Below are 25,381 nucleotides of genomic sequence, written 5' to 3' on the forward strand. Positions count from 1 at the left end.
TAAGTGAATTAATAAATCGAGTTTTATAAGGTCTTGTTCGTTACTTTAACATTAACTAAGGTTAAAATACCATTTACCTTGGATAATGAATACATTAAATCCAGATAAAATGTAGTTTAGAATTGGATAAGGTCATTTCCGTTTTTAACAGTAACTCATCTGAAATATAAGTAACTCATCTGAAATATAGTTTAAGGTGGCTCAGTAAAATCCAGTGTTATAGAAGGTCATTTTCATTTTGAGCCCTAAATAAATTAAGATATAGTTTACAGTGGATAAGTGGACACGAATTTTTGGAAGTTAAATTTCGTTTTAGTAAATCCAGATAAAATGTAGTTTAAAATTTGATAAGTCAAAAAATGGGTTTTTTTTTTTTTTTTTTTTTTTTTAAAGTTAATTTCCGTTTTTTTAACAGTAAATTAAGTTATAATGTACTTTAAAGTGGTTGAGTAAAAACGAGATTTAAAAAAATTTTAAATCCAGTTAAGTCGTAGTTTCCAGTGAAAGTGAGGTTTAAGGTATATTAATTTTTTCAAAGTAAGTTCAGTTAAGTTATAGTTTTCATTGAAAAGTAGGTTTATCAGGTACTTTTATATTTTCTTGAAATAAACACCGTTAAAACGATTTTGTAAGGTTCGTGAGTAGGGTTGGTAAGGTTTCATCAAGTTCTCTAACAGGTTTGGATTGGTGGGTGATATTTATTTGTTTTATTTTTTTATTTTTTTATCCCAAGATGGGGGAGAGGTGGTTTGGGTGGTAGAGAGGGTGGGTGAGAGAGAAGAGGAAAAGTGTTGAGGAGAAGGAGTTAGGAGTAGTTTAGGAGGGAGAGGTCTCTCATCTGTAGAGCTAGTGTATGTTGTAGTAGGTATGTTTGTGTTGTTGTCTGGGTGCAAGTACGATTGTGGGGCCGGAGAGCTCGGTCGGACAGAGGAACTGGCTGGGTTAGGGTTTGTGTTCAACGGCTCCCTGCGGGAAACCAATACGCTACTGCCTCCTAACGCTCGTAGGCGTTACCAGAGTTCGCAGAAGGTAGTGTTGCACTCTCACATCGTACATCCAGTTGAGATCCGTATGCACTAAAGTACTTTTGTCAGTAGCGTATGGTGCGAGACCTCTGAATAGTTTCAGAGTTTTGATGTGAGATGTGCTGTATGGTGAATCAAGGTCACTAGGTACCCCTTATGCGTGCAGTCGGATTGTGGAGGATCCGGTGTCTTCGTCTGTGGCTAGTGGGTGTAATATGAGAGGACAGTTGTGAGTTTTGGAAGGGGAGAAGAAGGGGGGGGGGGGGGGGGGTTTGGTTGGTGGGTTGATAGTTCAGAGAGGAGAGGTGAGGGGGGGTTTTTTTTTGGAGCGGTTTTTAGGATTTGGGGTTCGGGTTAGAGTTTGTTTGTGTAGCTTAAGATTAGGGTTAAGGTTAGGGTTTAGTTTAAGTTTAGGGTTTTGCTTTAAGGTTAAGGTTGAAATTAGGATTTGGGTTAGGGTTAAGGTTAGGGTTTTGGGTTAGGGTTAGGGTTATGGTTTGGGTTAGGTTTAAGTTTATGGTTGGGGTTGGGGCCAGGGTTAGGGTTAGGGTTAGGGTCAGGGTTAGGGTTAGGGTTAGGGTTTTGGGTTAGGGTTATGGTTTGGGTTAGGTTTAAGTTTATGGTTGGGGTTGGGGCCAGGGTTAGGGTTAGGGTTAGGGTTAGGGTTAGGTGGCTGAAATGTTTATAAGATGAATGTGATGAGATCCGAAGATCTCTTGTGGCTGAAATGTTTTATGAGATGAATGTAATGAGATCCGAAGATCTCTTGTGGCTGAAATGTTTTATAAGATGAATGTAATGAGATCCGAAGATCCCTTGTGGCTGAAATGTTTTATAAGATGAATGTAATGAGATCCGAAGATCTCTTGTGGCTGAAATGTTTATAAGATGAATGTACTGAGATCCGAAGATCTCTTGTGGCTGAAATGTTTTATCAGATGAATGTAATGAGATCCGAAGATCTCTTGTGGCTGAAATGTTTTATAAGATGAATGTACTGAGATCCGAAGATCTCTTGTGGCTGAAATGTTTTATAAGATGAATGTAATGAGATCCGAAGATCTCTTGTGGCTGAAATGTTTTATAAGATGAATGTAATGAGATCCGAAGATCTCTTGTGGCTGAAATGTTTTATAAGATGAATGTAATGAGATACATAGATCAGTAGATTTGAATTAATTAGAGGGTGACCCTGTTTGTTTGGAGGTCGGTTTTAGGTGTATTATTCCTAGTTTAGAATAACCTTCATTATTATCCCTCCTGGAGGCCCGGGAGGAGATAGTAATTATTGGTACCTAATATGAATTTCTGGACTTTCGTCAGTGGTATCTAGCGGATCAACAGGCGTTTCGGCCGTGGGAATACCAGACGCCCTCCGCGCTAGTGGCCCCCTTGGGTTGATCGAGTCCAAGGTCGTCCAGTGCCCAATTAATATTTTTTGGTTTTTCGAAGGATCTTATATTTACTCAGGGTACAGTAAAATATTTATGAACATTTATTGTAAACACTGTCACCGTCGGTTATTTTTATATTCATCGTTTTGTTTTCTATTTTCATGTATTTTTTGTTTAAAACGTTTTGGTATTTTAGGAATTGTTACCTTTTTTGTAGTCCCATAATATTAGTTTTGGAAGAAGATTGAGGTATTCCCTAGTGAGAGTTACTTTGTTCACTTACCTTGAAAGGTGTTCCCTAGTGAGAGTTACTTTGTTCACTTACCTTGAAGGATGTCTGTGTCGGCTGTGAAGTCGGTGTTTCTCTGGTTCGTGGGGTTGGCTGTTCTTCTGGAGGCTTGGAGGAGGAGGTCCGTGGTCCATGAGGTTGGTCGTTCTTCTGGAGGCTTGGAGGAGGAGGAGGCCTGGTCCGTGGTCCGTGTGGCTGGCTGTTCTTCTGGAGGCTTGGAGGAGGAGGTCCGTGGTCCATGGGGCTGGTCGTTCTTCTGGAGGCTTGGCGGAGGAGGAAAATTTGCTCATAGCTCTCAAAAGAGCTTTTGATTTTTTCTGGAGTGGCTGCCCTGGAGGTTCTTGGGATCTTCAGCAGGAAATCTTCAAGTCTTGTAATCTTCTGGTGTATTTGAGGTTTTATTCTCCGTTATCCCCGCGGGGTCCCGGTTCTTATCTTATTACAGATAATTGTCTATTTAATAGTTTTATTTTGTGTGTTAGAGTTCTTTTTTCGACATGTTTCTCTTTGGTTAGATATTTTGCTTTAGATTTTTATTTTATTTCCCATTTATGTCACTTGTCTTTTTGATTATGTGTGTTAAAGTTGGTGTGTGGAACACTTATGTTTTATTCGTGTCTGCAGTGGCTGTGATTGGCGGGCTGTGAGCCGTGGGCGGGGTCTTGTGGTTTGTATGCAAATTGTGGCTGAGATTTTCACCCGGAGGTTTTTTAGCAACCATGAGAGAAAGGTGTAGTCATAAAGATGGGTTGGCCCCTTCAGGCTGGTCTTGGGCATGTCCTTGACAGCTTGTACGGTTAATTCCTGTACTTTTGTGAAAATAAGGGGAGATGGCTTCAGCCCCAATAAAACGAAGCTCTGTCAAAGAAAAAATATCTGGGTTTGTACATCGTTAGGGGGTTTTTTATTTTGGTTAATAATTTTAGAAATTGAGGTTTGGTTAATTTTAGATTTTTGAAGTAAATTGGGTTCCGGTATTGTTTTAAGTGAATTAATAAATTGAGTTTTCTAAGGTCTTTTTCGTTATTTTAGCAGTAACTGAGGTTGAAATACAGTTTACATTGGATAAATGCATACCAGTTTTAGACAGTAACTCAAGATAAAATGCCCTTTAAAAATGGATAAGTAACAACGAATTTTAAGGTGTATTAAAATTTTATAAAGGATAAACTAAGTTAAGTCTTAGCTTTCAGTAAAAAGGAGATTTAAGGTGTATTTAGATTTTACAAGTAACAGTGGCTATGATTGGCGGGCTGTGAGCCGTGGGCGGGGTCTTGTGGTTTGTTTTGGTTTGTATGCAAATTGTGGCTGAGATTTTCACCTGGAGGTTTTTAAGCAACCATGAGAGAAAGGTGTAGTCGTAAAGATGGCCTGGCCCCTTCAGGCTGCTCTTGGGCATGTCATTGACAGCTTTGTACTGGTAAATTCCTGTACTATTGTGAAAATAAGGGGAGATGGCTTCAGCCCCAAACAAAGCGAAGCTCTGTCAAAGAAAAAAATATCTGGGTTTGTACCTTGTTTGGGGTTTTTTTTTATTTTGGTTAATAATTTTAGAAATTCAGGTTTGGTTAATTTTAGATTTTTTAAAGTAAATTTGGTTCCGGTATTTGTTTTAAGTGAATTAATAAATCGAGTTTTATAAGGTCTTGTTCGTTACTTTAACATTAACTAAGGTTAAAATACCATTTACCTTGGATAATGAATACATTAAATCCAGATAAAATGTAGTTTAGAATTGGATAAGGTCATTTCCGTTTTTAACAGTAACTCATCTGAAATATAGTTTAAGGTGGCTCAGTAAAATCCAGTGTTATAGAAGGTCATTTTCATTTTGAGCCCTAAATAAATTAAGATATAGTTTACAGTGGATAAGTGGACACGAATTTTTGGAAGTTAAATTTCGTTTTAGTAAATCCAGATAAAATGTAGTTTAAAATTTGATAAGTCAAAAAATGGGTTTTTTTTTTTTTTTTTTTTTTTTTAAAGTTAATTTCCGTTTTTTTAACAGTAAATTAAGTTATAATGTACTTTAAAGTGGTTGAGTAAAAACGAGATTTAAAAAAATTTTAAATCCAGTTAAGTCGTAGTTTCCAGTGAAAGTGAGGTTTAAGGTATATTAATTTTTTCAAAGTAAGTTCAGTTAAGTTATAGTTTTCATTGAAAAGTAGGTTTATCAGGTACTTTTATATTTTCTTGAAATAAACACCGTTAAAACGATTTTGTAAGGTTCGTGAGTAGGGTTGGTAAGGTTTCATCAAGTTCTCTAACAGGTTTGGATTGGTGGGTGATATTTATTTGTTTTATTTTTTTATTTTTTTATCCCAAGATGGGGGAGAGGTGGTTTGGGTGGTAGAGAGGGTGGGTGAGAGAGAAGAGGAAAAGTGTTGAGGAGAAGGAGTTAGGAGTAGTTTAGGAGGGAGAGGTCTCTCATCTGTAGAGCTAGTGTATGTTGTAGTAGGTATGTTTGTGTTGTTGTCTGGGTGCAAGTACGATTGTGGGGCCGGAGAGCTCGGTCGGACAGAGGAACTGGCTGGGTTAGGGTTTGTGTTCAACGGCTCCCTGCGGGAAACCAATACGCTACTGCCTCCTAACGCTCGTAGGCGTTACCAGAGTTCGCAGAAGGTAGTGTTGCACTCTCACATCGTACATCCAGTTGAGATCCGTATGCACTAAAGTACTTTTGTCAGTAGCGTATGGTGCGAGACCTCTGAATAGTTTCAGAGTTTTGATGTGAGATGTGCTGTATGGTGAATCAAGGTCACTAGGTACCCCTTATGCGTGCAGTCGGATTGTGGAGGATCCGGTGTCTTCGTCTGTGGCTAGTGGGTGTAATATGAGAGGACAGTTGTGAGTTTTGGAAGGGGAGAAGAAGGGGGGGGGGGGGGGGGGTTTGGTTGGTGGGTTGATAGTTCAGAGAGGAGAGGTGAGGGGGGGTTTTTTTTTGGAGCGGTTTTTAGGATTTGGGGTTCGGGTTAGAGTTTGTTTGTGTAGCTTAAGATTAGGGTTAAGGTTAGGGTTTAGTTTAAGTTTAGGGTTTTGCTTTAAGGTTAAGGTTGAAATTAGGATTTGGGTTAGGGTTAAGGTTAGGGTTTTGGGTTAGGGTTAGGGTTATGGTTTGGGTTAGGTTTAAGTTTATGGTTGGGGTTGGGGCCAGGGTTAGGGTTAGGGTTAGGGTCAGGGTTAGGGTTAGGGTTAGGGTTTTGGGTTAGGGTTATGGTTTGGGTTAGGTTTAAGTTTATGGTTGGGGTTGGGGCCAGGGTTAGGGTTAGGGTTAGGGTTAGGGTTAGGTGGCTGAAATGTTTATAAGATGAATGTGATGAGATCCGAAGATCTCTTGTGGCTGAAATGTTTTATGAGATGAATGTAATGAGATCCGAAGATCTCTTGTGGCTGAAATGTTTTATAAGATGAATGTAATGAGATCCGAAGATCCCTTGTGGCTGAAATGTTTTATAAGATGAATGTAATGAGATCCGAAGATCTCTTGTGGCTGAAATGTTTATAAGATGAATGTACTGAGATCCGAAGATCTCTTGTGGCTGAAATGTTTTATCAGATGAATGTAATGAGATCCGAAGATCTCTTGTGGCTGAAATGTTTTATAAGATGAATGTACTGAGATCCGAAGATCTCTTGTGGCTGAAATGTTTTATAAGATGAATGTAATGAGATCCGAAGATCTCTTGTGGCTGAAATGTTTTATAAGATGAATGTAATGAGATCCGAAGATCTCTTGTGGCTGAAATGTTTTATAAGATGAATGTAATGAGATACATAGATCAGTAGATTTGAATTAATTAGAGGGTGACCCTGTTTGTTTGGAGGTCGGTTTTAGGTGTATTATTCCTAGTTTAGAATAACCTTCATTATTATCCCTCCTGGAGGCCCGGGAGGAGATAGTAATTATTGGTACCTAATATGAATTTCTGGACTTTCGTCAGTGGTATCTAGCGGATCAACAGGCGTTTCGGCCGTGGGAATACCAGACGCCCTCCGCGCTAGTGGCCCCCTTGGGTTGATCGAGTCCAAGGTCGTCCAGTGCCCAATTAATATTTTTTGGTTTTTCGAAGGATCTTATATTTACTCAGGGTACAGTAAAATATTTATGAACATTTATTGTAAACACTGTCACCGTCGGTTATTTTTATATTCATCGTTTTGTTTTCTATTTTCATGTATTTTTTGTTTAAAACGTTTTGGTATTTTAGGAATTGTTACCTTTTTTGTAGTCCCATAATATTAGTTTTGGAAGAAGATTGAGGTATTCCCTAGTGAGAGTTACTTTGTTCACTTACCTTGAAAGGTGTTCCCTAGTGAGAGTTACTTTGTTCACTTACCTTGAAGGATGTCTGTGTCGGCTGTGAAGTCGGTGTTTCTCTGGTTCGTGGGGTTGGCTGTTCTTCTGGAGGCTTGGAGGAGGAGGTCCGTGGTCCATGAGGTTGGTCGTTCTTCTGGAGGCTTGGAGGAGGAGGAGGCCTGGTCCGTGGTCCGTGTGGCTGGCTGTTCTTCTGGAGGCTTGGAGGAGGAGGTCCGTGGTCCATGGGGCTGGTCGTTCTTCTGGAGGCTTGGCGGAGGAGGAAAATTTGCTCATAGCTCTCAAAAGAGCTTTTGATTTTTTCTGGAGTGGCTGCCCTGGAGGTTCTTGGGATCTTCAGCAGGAAATCTTCAAGTCTTGTAATCTTCTGGTGTATTTGAGGTTTTATTCTCCGTTATCCCCGCGGGGTCCCGGTTCTTATCTTATTACAGATAATTGTCTATTTAATAGTTTTATTTTGTGTGTTAGAGTTCTTTTTTCGACATGTTTCTCTTTGGTTAGATATTTTGCTTTAGATTTTTATTTTATTTCCCATTTATGTCACTTGTCTTTTTGATTATGTGTGTTAAAGTTGGTGTGTGGAACACTTATGTTTTATTCGTGTCTGCAGTGGCTGTGATTGGCGGGCTGTGAGCCGTGGGCGGGGTCTTGTGGTTTGTATGCAAATTGTGGCTGAGATTTTCACCCGGAGGTTTTTTAGCAACCATGAGAGAAAGGTGTAGTCATAAAGATGGGCTGGCCCCTTCAGGCTGGTCTTGGGCATGTCCTTGACAGCTTGTACGGTTAATTCCTGTACTTTTGTGAAAATAAGGGGAGATGGCTTCAGCCCCAATAAAACGAAGCTCTGTCAAAGAAAAAATATCTGGGTTTGTACATCGTTAGGGGGTTTTTTATTTTGGTTAATAATTTTAGAAATTGAGGTTTGGTTAATTTTAGATTTTTGAAGTAAATTGGGTTCCGGTATTGTTTTAAGTGAATTAATAAATTGAGTTTTCTAAGGTCTTTTTCGTTATTTTAGCAGTAACTGAGGTTGAAATACAGTTTACATTGGATAAATGCATACCAGTTTTAGACAGTAACTCAAGATAAAATGCCCTTTAAAAATGGATAAGTAACAACGAATTTTAAGGTGTATTAAAATTTTATAAAGGATAAACTAAGTTAAGTCTTAGCTTTCAGTAAAAAGGAGATTTAAGGTGTATTTAGATTTTACAAGTAACAGTGGCTATGATTGGCGGGCTGTGAGCCGTGGGCGGGGTCTTGTGGTTTGTTTTGGTTTGTATGCAAATTGTGGCTGAGATTTTCACCTGGAGGTTTTTAAGCAACCATGAGAGAAAGGTGTAGTCGTAAAGATGGCCTGGCCCCTTCAGGCTGCTCTTGGGCATGTCATTGACAGCTTTGTACTGGTAAATTCCTGTACTATTGTGAAAATAAGGGGAGATGGCTTCAGCCCCAAACAAAGCGAAGCTCTGTCAAAGAAAAAAATATCTGGGTTTGTACCTTGTTTGGGGTTTTTTTTTATTTTGGTTAATAATTTTAGAAATTCAGGTTTGGTTAATTTTAGATTTTTTAAAGTAAATTTGGTTCCGGTATTTGTTTTAAGTGAATTAATAAATCGAGTTTTATAAGGTCTTGTTCGTTACTTTAACATTAACTAAGGTTAAAATACCATTTACCTTGGATAATGAATACATTAAATCCAGATAAAATGTAGTTTAGAATTGGATAAGGTCATTTCCGTTTTTAACAGTAACTCATCTGAAATATAGTTTAAGGTGGCTCAGTAAAATCCAGTGTTATAGAAGGTCATTTTCATTTTGAGCCCTAAATAAATTAAGATATAGTTTACAGTGGATAAGTGGACACGAATTTTTGGAAGTTAAATTTCGTTTTAGTAAATCCAGATAAAATGTAGTTTAAAATTTGATAAGTCAAAAAATGGGTTTTTTTTTTTTTTTTTTTTTTTTTTTTTTTTTTTTTTTTTTTTTTTTTTTTTTTTTAAAGTTAATTTCCGTTTTTTTAACAGTAAATTAAGTTATAATGTACTTTAAAGTGGTTGAGTAAAAACGAGATTTAAAAAAATTTTAAATCCAGTTAAGTCGTAGTTTCCAGTGAAAGTGAGGTTTAAGGTATATTAATTTTTTCAAAGTAAGTTCAGTTAAGTTATAGTTTTCATTGAAAAGTAGGTTTATCAGGTACTTTTATATTTTCTTGAAATAAACACCGTTAAAACGATTTTGTAAGGTTCGTGAGTAGGGTTGGTAAGGTTTCATCAAGTTCTCTAACAGGTTTGGATTGGTGGGTGATATTTATTTGTTTTATTTTTTTATTTTTTTATCCCAAGATGGGGGAGAGGTGGTTTGGGTGGTAGAGAGGGTGGGTGAGAGAGAAGAGGAAAAGTGTTGAGGAGAAGGAGTTAGGAGTAGTTTAGGAGGGAGAGGTCTCTCATCTGTAGAGCTAGTGTATGTTGTAGTAGGTATGTTTGTGTTGTTGTCTGGGTGCAAGTACGATTGTGGGGCCGGAGAGCTCGGTCGGACAGAGGAACTGGCTGGGTTAGGGTTTGTGTTCAACGGCTCCCTGCGGGAAACCAATACGCTACTGCCTCCTAACGCTCGTAGGCGTTACCAGAGTTCGCAGAAGGTAGTGTTGCACTCTCACATCGTACATCCAGTTGAGATCCGGGTTAGGGTTAGGGTTAGGGTTAGGGTTAGGGTTAGGGTTAGGGTTAGGGTTAGGGTTAGGGTTAGGGTTAGGGTTTGTGTTCAACGGCTCCCTGCGGGAAACCAATACGCTACTGCCTCCTAACGCTCGTAGGCGTTACCAGAGTTCGCAGAAGGTAGTGTTGCACTCTCACATCGTACATCCAGTTGAGATCCGTATGCACTAAAGTACTTTTGTCAGTAGCGTATGGTGCGAGACCTCTGAATAGTTTCAGAGTTTTGATGTGAGATGTGCTGTATGGTGAATCAAGGTCACTAGGTACCCCTTATGCGTGCAGTCGGATTGTGGAGGATCCGGTGTCTTCGTCTGTGGCTAGTGGGTGTAATATGAGAGGACAGTTGTGAGTTTTGGAAGGGGAGAAGAAGGGGGGGGGGGGGGGGGGTTTGGTTGGTGGGTTGATAGTTCAGAGAGGAGAGGTGAGGGGGGGTTTTTTTTTTTGGAGCGGTTTTTAGGATTTGGGGTTCGGGTTAGAGTTTGTTTGTGTAGCTTAAGATTAGGGTTAAGGTTAGGGTTTAGTTTAAGTTTAGGGTTTTGCTTTAAGGTTAAGGTTGAAATTAGGATTTGGGTTAGGGTTAAGGTTAGGGTTTTGGGTTAGGGTTAGGGTTATGGTTTGGGTTAGGTTTAAGTTTATGGTTGGGGTTGGGGCCAGGGTTAGGGTTAGGGTTAGGGTCAGGGTTAGGGTTAGGGTTAGGGTTTTGGGTTAGGGTTATGGTTTGGGTTAGGTTTAAGTTTATGGTTGGGGTTGGGGCCAGGGTTAGGGTTAGGGTTAGGGTTAGGGTTAGGTGGCTGAAATGTTTATAAGATGAATGTGATGAGATCCGAAGATCTCTTGTGGCTGAAATGTTTTATGAGATGAATGTAATGAGATCCGAAGATCTCTTGTGGCTGAAATGTTTTATAAGATGAATGTAATGAGATCCGAAGATCCCTTGTGGCTGAAATGTTTTATAAGATGAATGTAATGAGATCCGAAGATCTCTTGTGGCTGAAATGTTTATAAGATGAATGTACTGAGATCCGAAGATCTCTTGTGGCTGAAATGTTTTATCAGATGAATGTAATGAGATCCGAAGATCTCTTGTGGCTGAAATGTTTTATAAGATGAATGTACTGAGATCCGAAGATCTCTTGTGGCTGAAATGTTTTATAAGATGAATGTAATGAGATCCGAAGATCTCTTGTGGCTGAAATGTTTTATAAGATGAATGTAATGAGATCCGAAGATCTCTTGTGGCTGAAATGTTTTATAAGATGAATGTAATGAGATACATAGATCAGTAGATTTGAATTAATTAGAGGGTGACCCTGTTTGTTTGGAGGTCGGTTTTAGGTGTATTATTCCTAGTTTAGAATAACCTTCATTATTATCCCTCCTGGAGGCCCGGGAGGAGATAGTAATTATTGGTACCTAATATGAATTTCTGGACTTTCGTCAGTGGTATCTAGCGGATCAACAGGCGTTTCGGCCGTGGGAATACCAGACGCCCTCCGCGCTAGTGGCCCCCTTGGGTTGATCGAGTCCAAGGTCGTCCAGTGCCCAATTAATATTTTTTGGTTTTTCGAAGGATCTTATATTTACTCAGGGTACAGTAAAATATTTATGAACATTTATTGTAAACACTGTCACCGTCGGTTATTTTTATATTCATCGTTTTGTTTTCTATTTTCATGTATTTTTTGTTTAAAACGTTTTGGTATTTTAGGAATTGTTACCTTTTTTGTAGTCCCATAATATTAGTTTTGGAAGAAGATTGAGGTATTCCCTAGTGAGAGTTACTTTGTTCACTTACCTTGAAAGGTGTTCCCTAGTGAGAGTTACTTTGTTCACTTACCTTGAAGGATGTCTGTGTCGGCTGTGAAGTCGGTGTTTCTCTGGTTCGTGGGGTTGGCTGTTCTTCTGGAGGCTTGGAGGAGGAGGTCCGTGGTCCATGAGGTTGGTCGTTCTTCTGGAGGCTTGGAGGAGGAGGAGGCCTGGTCCGTGGTCCGTGTGGCTGGCTGTTCTTCTGGAGGCTTGGAGGAGGAGGTCCGTGGTCCATGGGGCTGGTCGTTCTTCTGGAGGCTTGGCGGAGGAGGAAAATTTGCTCATAGCTCTCAAAAGAGCTTTTGATTTTTTCTGGAGTGGCTGCCCTGGAGGTTCTTGGGATCTTCAGCAGGAAATCTTCAAGTCTTGTAATCTTCTGGTGTATTTGAGGTTTTATTCTCCGTTATCCCCGCGGGGTCCCGGTTCTTATCTTATTACAGATAATTGTCTATTTAATAGTTTTATTTTGTGTGTTAGAGTTCTTTTTTCGACATGTTTCTCTTTGGTTAGATATTTTGCTTTAGATTTTTATTTTATTTCCCATTTATGTCACTTGTCTTTTTGATTATGTGTGTTAAAGTTGGTGTGTGGAACACTTATGTTTTATTCGTGTCTGCAGTGGCTGTGATTGGCGGGCTGTGAGCCGTGGGCGGGGTCTTGTGGTTTGTATGCAAATTGTGGCTGAGATTTTCACCCGGAGGTTTTTTAGCAACCATGAGAGAAAGGTGTAGTCATAAAGATGGGCTGGCCCCTTCAGGCTGGTCTTGGGCATGTCCTTGACAGCTTGTACGGTTAATTCCTGTACTTTTGTGAAAATAAGGGGAGATGGCTTCAGCCCCAATAAAACGAAGCTCTGTCAAAGAAAAAATATCTGGGTTTGTACATCGTTAGGGGGTTTTTTATTTTGGTTAATAATTTTAGAAATTGAGGTTTGGTTAATTTTAGATTTTTGAAGTAAATTGGGTTCCGGTATTGTTTTAAGTGAATTAGGGTTAGGGTTAGGGTTAGGGTTAGGGTTAGGGTTAGGGTTAGGATAGGGGCTGAGTGCCACTTTGGAATCTTTGATTTGACCCCCTAAACAGTGGATCATTTGCTCTACACTTCGGCTACCCCCCCATTTTCATGTACCCTGATTCCAGTAATACTAATGAGGAAGGGGTGGGACCTTGTCTTAGGGTTAGGGTTAGGGTTAGGGTTAGGGTTAGGGTTAGGGTTAGGGTTAGGGTTAGGGTTAGGGGGACTGAACCGGCTCACCCGGAGGAGAGCCGGAAATGCACTGGCCTTCCGGCCAAATTTACCCACTAAACCCCTCCCCTTTTATAGGAATTTTGTCCTTTCATCTTTCCCTCCATTCTTGCAAATTGAATTAAACTTGTCTTTCTGTGTCCCTTAATTTTTTGGCTGAATATTCACGACGTTTCGGCAAAAGTGTGCCTTCTTCAGGTGATTCCTGGCATCAGGGTATTTTTATCTTCCTGGAAAAAGTACCTCAGGTAATTTCCTGGCATCAGGGTATTTTTGACTTCCTGGTAAAACATAATTTTGACATGGCACCCCCTTTAACTTTCCATACATTCACAAAATTACCCTGGTTAAGGTTAGGATTTTGGGGTTGGGGTGGGGGGGTCAGGTTGGGGTCAGGTTGGGGTCAGGTTTGGGGTCCGGTGGGAAACAGGCCGGAGGCACGGGCGGGTAAGGTGAGGGGGACTGAACCGGCTCACCCGGAGGAGAGCCGGAAATGCACTGGCCTTCCGGCCAAATTTACCCACTAAACCCCTCCCCTTTTATAGGAATTTTGTCCTTTCATCTTTCCCTCCATTCTTGCAAATTGAATTAAACTTGTCTTTCTGTGTCCCTTAATTTTTTGGCTGAATATTCACGACGTTTCGGCAAAAGTGTGCCTTCTTCAGGTGATTCCTGGCATCAGGGTATTTTTATCTTCCTGGAAAAAGTACCTCAGGTAATTTCCTGGCATCAGGGTATTTTTGACTTCCTGGTAAAACATAATTTTGACATGGCACCCCCTTTAACTTTCCATACATTCACAAAATTACCCTGGTTAAGGTTAGGATTTTGGGGTTGGGGTGGGGGGGTCAGGTTGGGGTCAGGTTGGGGTCAGGTTTGGGGTCCGGTGGGAAACAGGCCGGAGGCACGGGCGGGTAAGGTGAGGGGGACTGAACCGGCTCACCCGGAGGAGAGCCGGAAATGCACTGGCCTTCCGGCCAAATTTACCCACTAAACCCCTCCCCTTTTATAGGAATTTTGTCCTTTCATCTTTCCCTCCATTCTTGCAAATTGAATTAAACTTGTCTTTCTGTGTCCCTTAATTTTTTGGCTGAATATTCACGACGTTTCGGCAAAAGTGTGCCTTCTTCAGGTGATTCCTGGCATCAGGGTATTTTTATCTTCCTGGAAAAAGTACCTCAGGTAATTTCCTGGCATCAGGGTATTTTTGACTTCCTGGTAAAACATAATTTTGACATGGCACCCCCTTTAACTTTCCATACATTCACAAAATTACCCTGGTTAAGGTTAGGATTTTGGGGTTGGGGTGGGGGGGTCAGGTTGGGGTCAGGTTGGGGTCAGGTTTGGGGTCCGGTGGGAAACAGGCCGGAGGCACGGGCGGGTAAGGTGAGGGGGACTGAACCGGCTCACCCGGAGGAGAGCCGGAAATGCACTGGCCTTCCGGCCAAATTTACCCACTAAACCCCTCCCCTTTTATAGGAATTTTGTCCTTTCATCTTTCCCTCCATTCTTGCAAATTGAATTAAACTTGTCTTTCTGTGTCCCTTAATTTTTTGGCTGAATATTCACGACGTTTCGGCAAAAGTGTGCCTTCTTCAGGTGATTCCTGGCATCAGGGTATTTTTATCTTCCTGGAAAAAGTACCTCAGGTAATTTCCTGGCATCAGGGTATTTTTGACTTCCTGGTAAAACATAATTTTGACATGGCACCCCCTTTAACTTTCCATACATTCACAAAATTACCCTGGTTAAGGTTAGGATTTTGGGGTTGGGGTGGGGGGGTCAGGTTGGGGTCAGGTTGGGGTCAGGTTTGGGGTCCGGTGGGAAACAGGCCGGAGGCACGGGCGGGTAAGGTGAGGGGGACTGAACCGGCTCACCCGGAGGAGAGCCGGAAATGCACTGGCCTTCCGGCCAAATTTACCCACTAAACCCCTCCCCTTTTATAGGAATTTTGTCCTTTCATCTTTCCCTCCATTCTTGCAAATTGAATTAAACTTGTCTTTCTGTGTCCCTTAATTTTTTGGCTGAATATTCACGACGTTTCGGCAAAAGTGTGCCTTCTTCAGGTGATTCCTGGCATCAGGGTATTTTTATCTTCCTGGAAAAAGTACCTCAGGTAATTTCCTGGCATCAGGGTATTTTTGACTTCCTGGTAAAACATAATTTTGACATGGCACCCCCTTTAACTTTCCATACATTCACAAAATTACCCTGGTTAAGGTTAGGATTTTGGGGTTGGGGTGGGGGGGTCAGGTTGGGGTCAGGTTGGGGTCAGGTTTGGGGTCCGGTGGGAAACAGGCCGGAGGCACGGGCGGGTAAGGTGAGGGGGACTGAACCGGCTCACCCGGAGGAGAGCCGGAAATGCACTGGCCTTCCGGCCAAATTTACCCACTAAACCCCTCCCCTTTTATAGGAATTTTGTCCTTTCATCTTTCCCTCCATTCTTGCAAATTGAATTAAACTTGTCTTTCTGTGTCCCTTAATTTTTTGGCTGAATATTCACGACGTTTCGGCAAAAGTGTGCCTTCTTCAGGTGATTCCTGGCATCAGGGTATTTTTATCTTCCTGGAAAAAGGTTAGGGTTAGGGTTAGGGTTAGGGTTAGGGTTAGGATAGGGGGGTTTAGCCACTTTTGAGCCGGCTCAAAGTTAGCTTAGCCTAGCTTAGCAAGCTAAAACTTGCTAACCAAGCTATAACATAGCTTAGCATGTATATATAGGGCTCCTAGGTGATAGCTACTTCGCAAACGGTGTCGTTTTCGCGATTGGAGCAAAGGATCATGGGTAAAAAGTGTTTTTTTTGAATAACTTTTGATAGGAAGGTCGTAGAGCTTCGGAACCTGCTCGCGTCTGATATAATTAGGGGTCTAGCTTTCCAACGAGCCCACCCTCGACCTTCTACGACTTTGGGAAGTGGGAGAAAATCTAAAAAAAAAAACGCAAAAAATCATATTTTATATCTCAGCTTCTGAAGGTCGTAGAGACTCGTGGTTGGACTTGTTGGAGAGCTAGACCCCTAAATATATCCGACGGATTCGGGTTAGGGTTAGGGTTAGGGTTAGGGTTAGGGTTAGGGTTAGGGTTAGGGTTAGGGTTAGGGTTTGTGTTCAACGGCTCCCTGCGGGAAACCAATACGCTACTGCCTCCTAACGCTCGTAGGCGTTACCAGAGTTCGCAGAAGGTAGTGTTGCACTCTCACATCGTACATCCAGTTGAGATCCGTATGCACTAAAGTACTTTTGTCAGTAGCGTATGGTGCGAGACCTCTGAATAGTTTCAGAGTTTTGATGTGAGATGTGCTGTATGGTGAATCAAGGTCACTAGGTACCCCTTATGCGTGCAGTCGGATTGTGGAGGATCCGGTGTCTTCGTCTGTGGCTAGTGGGTGTAATATGAGAGGACAGTTGTGAGTTTTGGAAGGGGAGAAGAAGGGGGGGGGGGGGGGGAGTTTGGTTGGTGGGTTGATAGTTCAGAGAGGAGAGGTGAGGGGGGGTTTTTTTTGGAGCGGTTTTAAGGATTTGGGGTTCGGGTTAGAGTTTGTTTGTGTAGCTTAAGATTAGGGTTAAGGTTAGGGTTTAGTTTAAGTTTAGGGTTTTGCTTTAAGGTTAAGGTTGAAATTAGGATTTGGGTTAGGGTTAAGGTTAGGGTTTTGGGTTAGGGTTAGGGTTATGGTTTGGGTTAGGTTTAAGTTTATGGTTGGGGTTGGGGCCAGGGTTAGGGTTAGGGTTAGGGTCAGGGTTAGGGTTAGGGTTAGGGTTTTGGGTTAGGGTTAGGGTTATGGTTTGGGTTAGGTTTAAGTTTATGGTTGGGGTTGGGGCCAGGGTTAGGGTTAGGGTTAGGGTTAGGGTTAGGTGGCTGAAATGTTTATAAGATGAATGTGATGAGATCCGAAGATCTCTTGTGGTTGAAATGTTTATAAGGTGAATGTACTGAGATCCGAAGATCTCTTGTGGCTGAAATGTTTTATAAGATGAATGTAATGAGATCCGAAGATCTCTTGTGGCTGAAATGTTTTATAAGATGAATGTAATGAGATCCGAAGATCTCTTGTGGCTGAAATGTTTATAAGATGAATGTACTGAGATCCGAAGATCTCTTGTGGCTGAAATGTTTTATAAGATGAATGTAATGAGATCCGAAGATCTCTTGTGGCTGAAATGTTTTATAAGATGAATGTACTGAGATCCGAAGATCTCTTGTGGCTGAAATGTTTTATAAGATGAATGTAATGAGATCCGAAGATCTCTTGTGGCTGAAATGTTTTATAAGATGAATGTAATGAGATCCGAAGATCTCTTGTGGCTGAAATGTTTATAAGATGAATGTGATGAGATCCGTAGATCAGTAGATTTGAATTAATTAGAGGGTGACCCTGTTTGTTTGGAGGTCGGTTTTAGGTGTATTATTCCTAGTTTAGAATAACCTTCATTATTATCCCTCCTGGAGGCCCGGGAGGAGATAGTAATTATTGGTACCTAATATGAATTTCTGGACTTTCGTCAGTGGTATCTAGCGGATCAACAGGCGTTTCGGCCGTGGGAATACCAGACGCCCTCCGCGCTAGTGGCCCCCTTGGGTTGATCGAGTCCAAGGTCGTCCAGTGCCCAATTAATATTTTTTGGTTTTTCGAAGGATCTTATATTTACTCAGGGTACAGTAAAATATTTATGAACATTTATTGTAAACACTGTAACCGTCGGTTATTTTTATATTCATCGTTTTGTTTTCTATTTTCATGTATTTTTTGTTTAAAAAGTTTTGGTATTTTAGGAATTGTTACCTTTTTTGTAGTCCCATAATATTAGTTTTGGAAGAAGATTGAGGTATTCCCTAGTGAGAGTTACTTTGTTCACTTACCTTGAAAGGTGTTCCCTAGTGAGAGTTACTTTGTTCACTTACCTTGAAAGATGTCTGTGTCGGCTGTGAAGTCGGTGTTTCTCTGGTTCGTGGGGTTGGCTGTTCTTCCGGAGGCTTGGAGGAGGAGGTCCGTGGTCCATGAGGTTGGTCGTTCTTCTGGAGGCTTGGAGGAGGAGGAGGCCTGGTCCGTGGTCCGTGTGGCTGGCCGTTCTTCTGGAGGCTTGGAGGAGGAGGTCCGTGGTCCATGGGGCTGGTCGTTCTTCTGGAGGCTTGGCGGAGGAGGAAAATTTGCTCATAGCTCTCAAAAGAGCTTTTGATTTTTTCTGGAGTGGCTGCCCTGGAGGTTCTTGGGATCTTCAGCAGGAAATCTTCAAGTCTTGTAATCTTCTGGTGTATTTGAGGTTTTATTCTCCGTTATCCCCGCGGGGTCCCGGTTCTTATCTTATTACAGATAATTGTCTATTTAATAGTTTTATTTTGTGTGTTAGAGTTCTTTTTTCGACATGTTTCTCTTTGGTTAGATATTTTGCTTTAGATTTTTATTTTGTTTCCCATTTATGTCATTTGTCTTTTTGATTATGTGTGTTAAAGTTGGTGTGTGGAACACTTATGTTTTATTCGTGTCTGCAGTGGCTGTGATTGGCGGGCTGTGAGCCGTGGGTGGGGTCTTGTGGTTTGTATGCAAATTGTGGCTGAGATTTTCACCCGGAGGTTTTTAAGCAACCATGAGAGAAAGGTGTAGTCATAAAGATGGGCTGGCCCCTTCAGGCTGGTCTTGGGCATGTCCTTGACAGTTTGTACGGTTAATTCCTGTACTTTTGTGAAAATAAGGGGAGATGGCTTCAGCCCCAATAAAACGAAGCTCTGTCAAAGAAAAAATATCTGGGTTTGTACATCGTTAGGGGGTTTTTTATTTTGGTTAATAATTTTAGAAATTGAGGTTTGGTTAATTTTAGATTTTTGAAGTAAATTGGGTTCCGGTATTGTTTTAAGTGAATTAATAAATTGAGTTTTCTAAGGTCTTTTTCGTTATTTTAGCAGTAACTGAGGTTGAAATACAGTTTACATTGGATAAATGCATACCAGTTTTAGACAGTAACTCAAGATAAAATGCCCTTTAAAAATGGATAAGTAACAACGAATTTTAAGGTATATTAAAATTTTATAAAGGATAAACTAAGTTAAGTCTTAGCTTTCAGTAAAAAGGAGATTTAAGGTGTATTTAGATTTTACAAGTAACAGTGGCTATGATTGGCGGGCTGTGAGCCGTGGGCGGGGTCTTGTGGTTTATTTTGGTTTGTATGCAAATTGTGGCTGAGATTTTCACCTGGAGGTTTTTAAGCAACCATGAGAGAAAGGTGTAGTTGTAAAGATGGCCTGGCCCCTTCAGGCTGCTCTTGGGCATGTCATTGACAGCTTTGTACTGGTAAATTCCTGTACTATTGTGAAAATAAGGGGAGATGGCTTCAGCCCCAAACAAAGCGAAGCTCTGTCAAAGAAAAAAATATCTGGGTTTGTACCTTGTTTGGGGTTTTTTTATTTTGGTTAATAATTTTAGAAATTCAGGTTTGGTTAATTTTAGATTTTTAAAGTAAATTTGGTTCCGGTATTTGTTTTAAGTGAATTAATAAATCGAGTTTTATAAGGTCTTGTTCGTTACTTTAACATTAACTAAGGTTAAAATACCATTTACCTTGGATAATGAATACATTAAATCCAGATAAAATGTAGTTTAGAATTGGATAAGGTCATTTCCGTTTTTAACCGTAACTCCTCTGAAATATAGTTTAAGGTGGCTCAGTAAAATCCAGTGTTATAGAAGGTCATTTTCATTTTGAGCCCTAAAATAAATTAAGATATAGTTTACAGTGGATAAGTGGACACGAATTTTTGGAAGTTAAATTTCGTTTTAGTAAATCCAGATAAAATGTAGTTTAAAATTTGATAAGTCAAAAAATGGGTTTTTTTTTTTTTTTTTTTTTAAAGTTAATTTCCGTTTTTTTAACAGTAAATTAAGTTATAATGTACTTTAAAGTGGTTGAGTAAAAACGAGATTTAAAAAAATTTAAATCCAGTTAAGTCGTAGTTTCCAGTGAAAATGAGGTTTAAGGTATATTAATTTTTTCAAAGTAAGTTCAGTTAAGTTATAGTTTTCATTGAAAAGTAGGTTTATCAGGTACTTTTATATTTTCTTGAAATAAACACCGTTAAAACGATTTTGTAAGGTTCGTGAGTAGGGTTGGTAAGGTTTCATCAAGTTTTCTAACAGGTTTGGATTGGTGGGTGATATTTATTTGTTTTATTTTTTTATTTTTTTATCCTAAGATGGGGGAGAGGTGGTTTGGGTGGTAGAGAGGGTGGGTGAGAGAGAAGAGGAAAAGTGTTGAGGAGAAGGAGTTAGGAGTAGTTTAGGAGGGAGAGGTCTCTCATCTGTAGAGCTAGTGTATGTTGTAGTAGGTATGTTTGTGTTGCTGTCTGGGTGCAAGTACGATTGTGGGGCCGGAGAGCTCGGTCGGACAGAGGAACTGGCTGGGTTAGGGTTTGTGTTCAACGGCTCCCTGCGGGAAACCAATACGCTACTGCCTCCTAACGCTCGTAGGCGTTACCAGAGTTCGCAGAAGGTAGTGTTGCACTCTCACATCGTACATCCAGTTGAGATCCGTATGCACTAAAGTACTTTTGTCAGTAGCGTATGGTGCGAGACCTCTGAATAGTTTCAGAGTTTTGATGTGAGATGTGCTGTATGGTGAATCAAGGTCACTAGGTACCCCTTATGCGTGCAGTCGGATTGTGGAGGATCCGGTGTCTTCGTCTGTGGCTAGTGGGTGTAATATGAGAGGACAGTTGTGAGTTTTGGAAGGGGAGAAGAAGGGGGGGGGGGGGGGGGAGTTTGGTTGGTGGGTTGATAGTTCAGAGAGGAGAGGTGAGGGGGGGTTTTTTTTGGAGCGGTTTTAAGGATTTGGGGTTCGGGTTAGAGTTTGTTTGTGTAGCTTAAGATTAGGGTTAAGGTTAGGGTTTAGTTTAAGTTTAGGGTTTTGCTTTAAGGTTAAGGTTGAAATTAGGATTTGGGTTAGGGTTAAGGTTAGGGTTTTGGGTTAGGGTTAGGGTTATGGTTTGGGTTAGGTTTAAGTTTATGGTTGGGGTTGGGGCCAGGGTTAGGGTTAGGGTTAGGGTCAGGGTTAGGGTTAGGGTTTTGGGTTAGGGTTAGGGTTATGGTTTGGGTTAGGTTTAAGTTTATGGTTGGGGTTGGGGCCAGGGTTAGGGTTAGGGTTAGGGTTAGGGTTAGGTGGCTGAAATGTTTATAAGATGAATGTGATGAGATCCGAAGATCTCTTGTGGCTGAAATGTTTTATGAGATGAATGTAATGAGATCCGAAGATCTCTTGTGGCTGAAATGTTTTATAAGATGAATGTAATGAGATACATAGATCAGTAGATTTGAATTAATTAGAGGGTGACCCTGTTTGTTTGGAGGTCGGTTTTAGGTGTATTATTCCTAGTTTAGAATAACCTTCATTATTATCCCTCCTGGAGGCCCGGGAGGAGATAGTAATTATTGGTACCTAATATGAATTTCTGGACTTTCGTCAGTGGTATCTAGCGGATCAACAGGCGTTTCGGCCGTGGGAATACCAGACGCCCTCCGCGCTAGTGGCCCCCTTGGGTTGATCGAGTCCAAGGTCGTCCAGTGCCCAATTAATATTTTTTGGTTTTTCGAAGGATCTTATATTTACTCAGGGTACAGTAAAATATTTATGAACATTTATTGTAAACACTGTCACCGTCGGTTATTTTTATATTCATCGTTTTGTTTTCTATTTTCATGTATTTTTTGTTTAAAACGTTTTGGTATTTTAGGAATTGTTACCTTTTTTGTAGTCCCATAATATTAGTTTTGGAAGAAGATTGAGGTATTCCCTAGTGAGAGTTACTTTGTTCACTTACCTTGAAAGGTGTTCCCTAGTGAGAGTTACTTTGTTCACTTACCTTGAAGGATGTCTGTGTCGGCTGTGAAGTCGGTGTTTCTCTGGTTCGTGGGGTTGGCTGTTCTTCTGGAGGCTTGGAGGAGGAGGTCCGTGGTCCATGAGGTTGGTCGTTCTTCTGGAGGCTTGGAGGAGGAGGAGGCCTGGTCCGTGGTCCGTGTGGCTGGCTGTTCTTCTGGAGGCTTGGAGGAGGAGGTCCGTGGTCCATGGGGCTGGTCGTTCTTCTGGAGGCTTGGCGGAGGAGGAAAATTTGCTCATAGCTCTCAAAAGAGCTTTTGATTTTTTCTGGAGTGGCTGCCCTGGAGGTTCTTGGGATCTTCAGCAGGAAATCTTCAAGTCTTGTAATCTTCTGGTGTATTTGAGGTTTTATTCTCCGTTATCCCCGCGGGGTCCCGGTTCTTATCTTATTACAGATAATTGTCTATTTAATAGTTTTATTTTGTGTGTTAGAGTTCTTTTTTCGACATGTTTCTCTTTGGTTAGATATTTTGCTTTAGATTTTTATTTTATTTCCCATTTATGTCACTTGTCTTTTTGATTATGTGTGTTAAAGTTGGTGTGTGGAACACTTATGTTTTATTCGTGTCTGCAGTGGCTGTGATTGGCGGGCTGTGAGCCGTGGGCGGGGTCTTGTGGTTTGTATGCAAATTGTGGCTGAGATTTTCACCCGGAGGTTTTTTAGCAACCATGAGAGAAAGGTGTAGTCATAAAGATGGGCTGGCCCCTTCAGGCTGGTCTTGGGCATGTCCTTGACAGCTTGTACGGTTAATTCCTGTACTTTTGTGAAAATAAGGGGAGATGGCTTCAGCCCCAATAAAACGAAGCTCTGTCAAAGAAAAAATATCTGGGTTTGTACATCGTTAGGGGGTTTTTTATTTTGGTTAATAATTTTAGAAATTGAGGTTTGGTTAATTTTAGATTTTTGAAGTAAATTGGGTTCCGGTATTGTTTTAAGTGAATTAGGGTTAGGGTTAGGGTTAGGGTTAGGGTTAGGATAGGGGCTGAGTGCCACTTTGGAATCTTTGATTTGACCCCCTAAACAGTGGATCATTTGCTCTACACTTCGGCTACCCCCCCATTTTCATGTACCCTGATTCCAGTAATACTAATGAGGAAGGGGTGGGACCTTGTCTTAGGGTTAGGGTTAGGGTTAGGGTTAGGGTTAGGGTTAGGGTTAGGGTTAGGGTTAGGGTTAGGGTTAGGGGGACTGAACCGGCTCACCCGGAGGAGAGCCGGAAATGCACTGGCCTTCCGGCCAAATTTACCCACTAAACCCCTCCCCTTTTATAGGAATTTTGTCCTTTCATCTTTCCCTCCATTCTTGCAAATTGAATTAAACTTGTCTTTCTGTGTCCCTTAATTTTTTGGCTGAATATTCACGACGTTTCGGCAAAAGTGTGCCTTCTTCAGGTGATTCCTGGCATCAGGGTATTTTTATCTTCCTGGAAAAAGTACCTCAGGTAATTTCCTGGCATCAGGGTATTTTTGACTTCCTGGTAAAACATAATTTTGACATGGCACCCCCTTTAACTTTCCATACATTCACAAAATTACCCTGGTTAAGGTTAGGATTTTGGGGTTGGGGTGGGGGGGTCAGGTTGGGGTCAGGTTGGGGTCAGGTTTGGGGTCCGGTGGGAAACAGGCCGGAGGCACGGGCGGGTAAGGTGAGGGGGACTGAACCGGCTCACCCGGAGGAGAGCCGGAAATGCACTGGCCTTCCGGCCAAATTTACCCACTAAACCCCTCCCCTTTTATAGGAATTTTGTCCTTTCATCTTTCCCTCCATTCTTGCAAATTGAATTAAACTTGTCTTTCTGTGTCCCTTAATTTTTTGGCTGAATATTCACGACGTTTCGGCAAAAGTGTGCCTTCTTCAGGTGATTCCTGGCATCAGGGTATTTTTATCTTCCTGGAAAAAGTACCTCAGGTAATTTCCTGGCATCAGGGTATTTTTGACTTCCTGGTAAAACATAATTTTGACATGGCACCCCCTTTAACTTTCCATACATTCACAAAATTACCCTGGTTAAGGTTAGGATTTTGGGGTTGGGGTGGGGGGGTCAGGTTGGGGTCAGGTTGGGGTCAGGTTTGGGGTCCGGTGGGAAACAGGCCGGAGGCACGGGCGGGTAAGGTGAGGGGGACTGAACCGGCTCACCCGGAGGAGAGCCGGAAATGCACTGGCCTTCCGGCCAAATTTACCCACTAAACCCCTCCCCTTTTATAGGAATTTTGTCCTTTCATCTTTCCCTCCATTCTTGCAAATTGAATTAAACTTGTCTTTCTGTGTCCCTTAATTTTTTGGCTGAATATTCACGACGTTTCGGCAAAAGTGTGCCTTCTTCAGGTGATTCCTGGCATCAGGGTATTTTTATCTTCCTGGAAAAAGTACCTCAGGTAATTTCCTGGCATCAGGGTATTTTTGACTTCCTGGTAAAACATAATTTTGACATGGCACCCCCTTTAACTTTCCATACATTCACAAAATTACCCTGGTTAAGGTTAGGATTTTGGGGTTGGGGTGGGGGGGTCAGGTTGGGGTCAGGTTGGGGTCAGGTTTGGGGTCCGGTGGGAAACAGGCCGGAGGCACGGGCGGGTAAGGTGAGGGGGACTGAACCGGCTCACCCGGAGGAGAGCCGGAAATGCACTGGCCTTCCGGCCAAATTTACCCACTAAACCCCTCCCCTTTTATAGGAATTTTGTCCTTTCATCTTTCCCTCCATTCTTGCAAATTGAATTAAACTTGTCTTTCTGTGTCCCTTAATTTTTTGGCTGAATATTCACGACGTTTCGGCAAAAGTGTGCCTTCTTCAGGTGATTCCTGGCATCAGGGTATTTTTATCTTCCTGGAAAAAGTACCTCAGGTAATTTCCTGGCATCAGGGTATTTTTGACTTCCTGGTAAAACATAATTTTGACATGGCACCCCCTTTAACTTTCCATACATTCACAAAATTACCCTGGTTAAGGTTAGGATTTTGGGGTTGGGGTGGGGGGGTCAGGTTGGGGTCAGGTTGGGGTCAGGTTTGGGGTCCGGTGGGAAACAGGCCGGAGGCACGGGCGGGTAAGGTGAGGGGGACTGAACCGGCTCACCCGGAGGAGAGCCGGAAATGCACTGGCCTTCCGGCCAAATTTACCCACTAAACCCCTCCCCTTTTATAGGAATTTTGTCCTTTCATCTTTCCCTCCATTCTTGCAAATTGAATTAAACTTGTCTTTCTGTGTCCCTTAATTTTTTGGCTGAATATTCACGACGTTTCGGCAAAAGTGTGCCTTCTTCAGGTGATTCCTGGCATCAGGGTATTTTTATCTTCCTGGAAAAAGGTTAGGGTTAGGGTTAGGGTTAGGGTTAGGGTTAGGGTTAGGATAGGGGGGTTTAGCCACTTTTGAGCCGGCTCAAAGTTAGCTTAGCCTAGCTTAGCAAGCTAAAACTTGCTAACCAAGCTATAACATAGCTTAGCATGTATATATAGGGCTCCTAGGTGATAGCTACTTCGCAAACGGTGTCGTTTTCGCGATTGGAGCAAAGGATCATGGGTAAAAAGTGTTTTTTTTGAATAACTTTTGATAGGAAGGTCGTAGAGCTTCGGAACCTGCTCGCGTCTGATATAATTAGGGGTCTAGCTTTCCAACGAGCCCACCCTCGACCTTCTACGACTTTGGGAAGTGGGAGAAAATCTAAAAAAAAAAACGCAAAAAATCATATTTTATATCTCAGCTTCTGAAGGTCGTAGAGACTCGTGGTTGGACTTGTTGG

This window comes from Cololabis saira, unplaced genomic scaffold (assembly GCF_033807715.1).
Source record: "Cololabis saira isolate AMF1-May2022 unplaced genomic scaffold, fColSai1.1 scf033, whole genome shotgun sequence".
Lineage (NCBI taxonomy): Eukaryota > Metazoa > Chordata > Actinopteri > Beloniformes > Belonidae > Cololabis > Cololabis saira.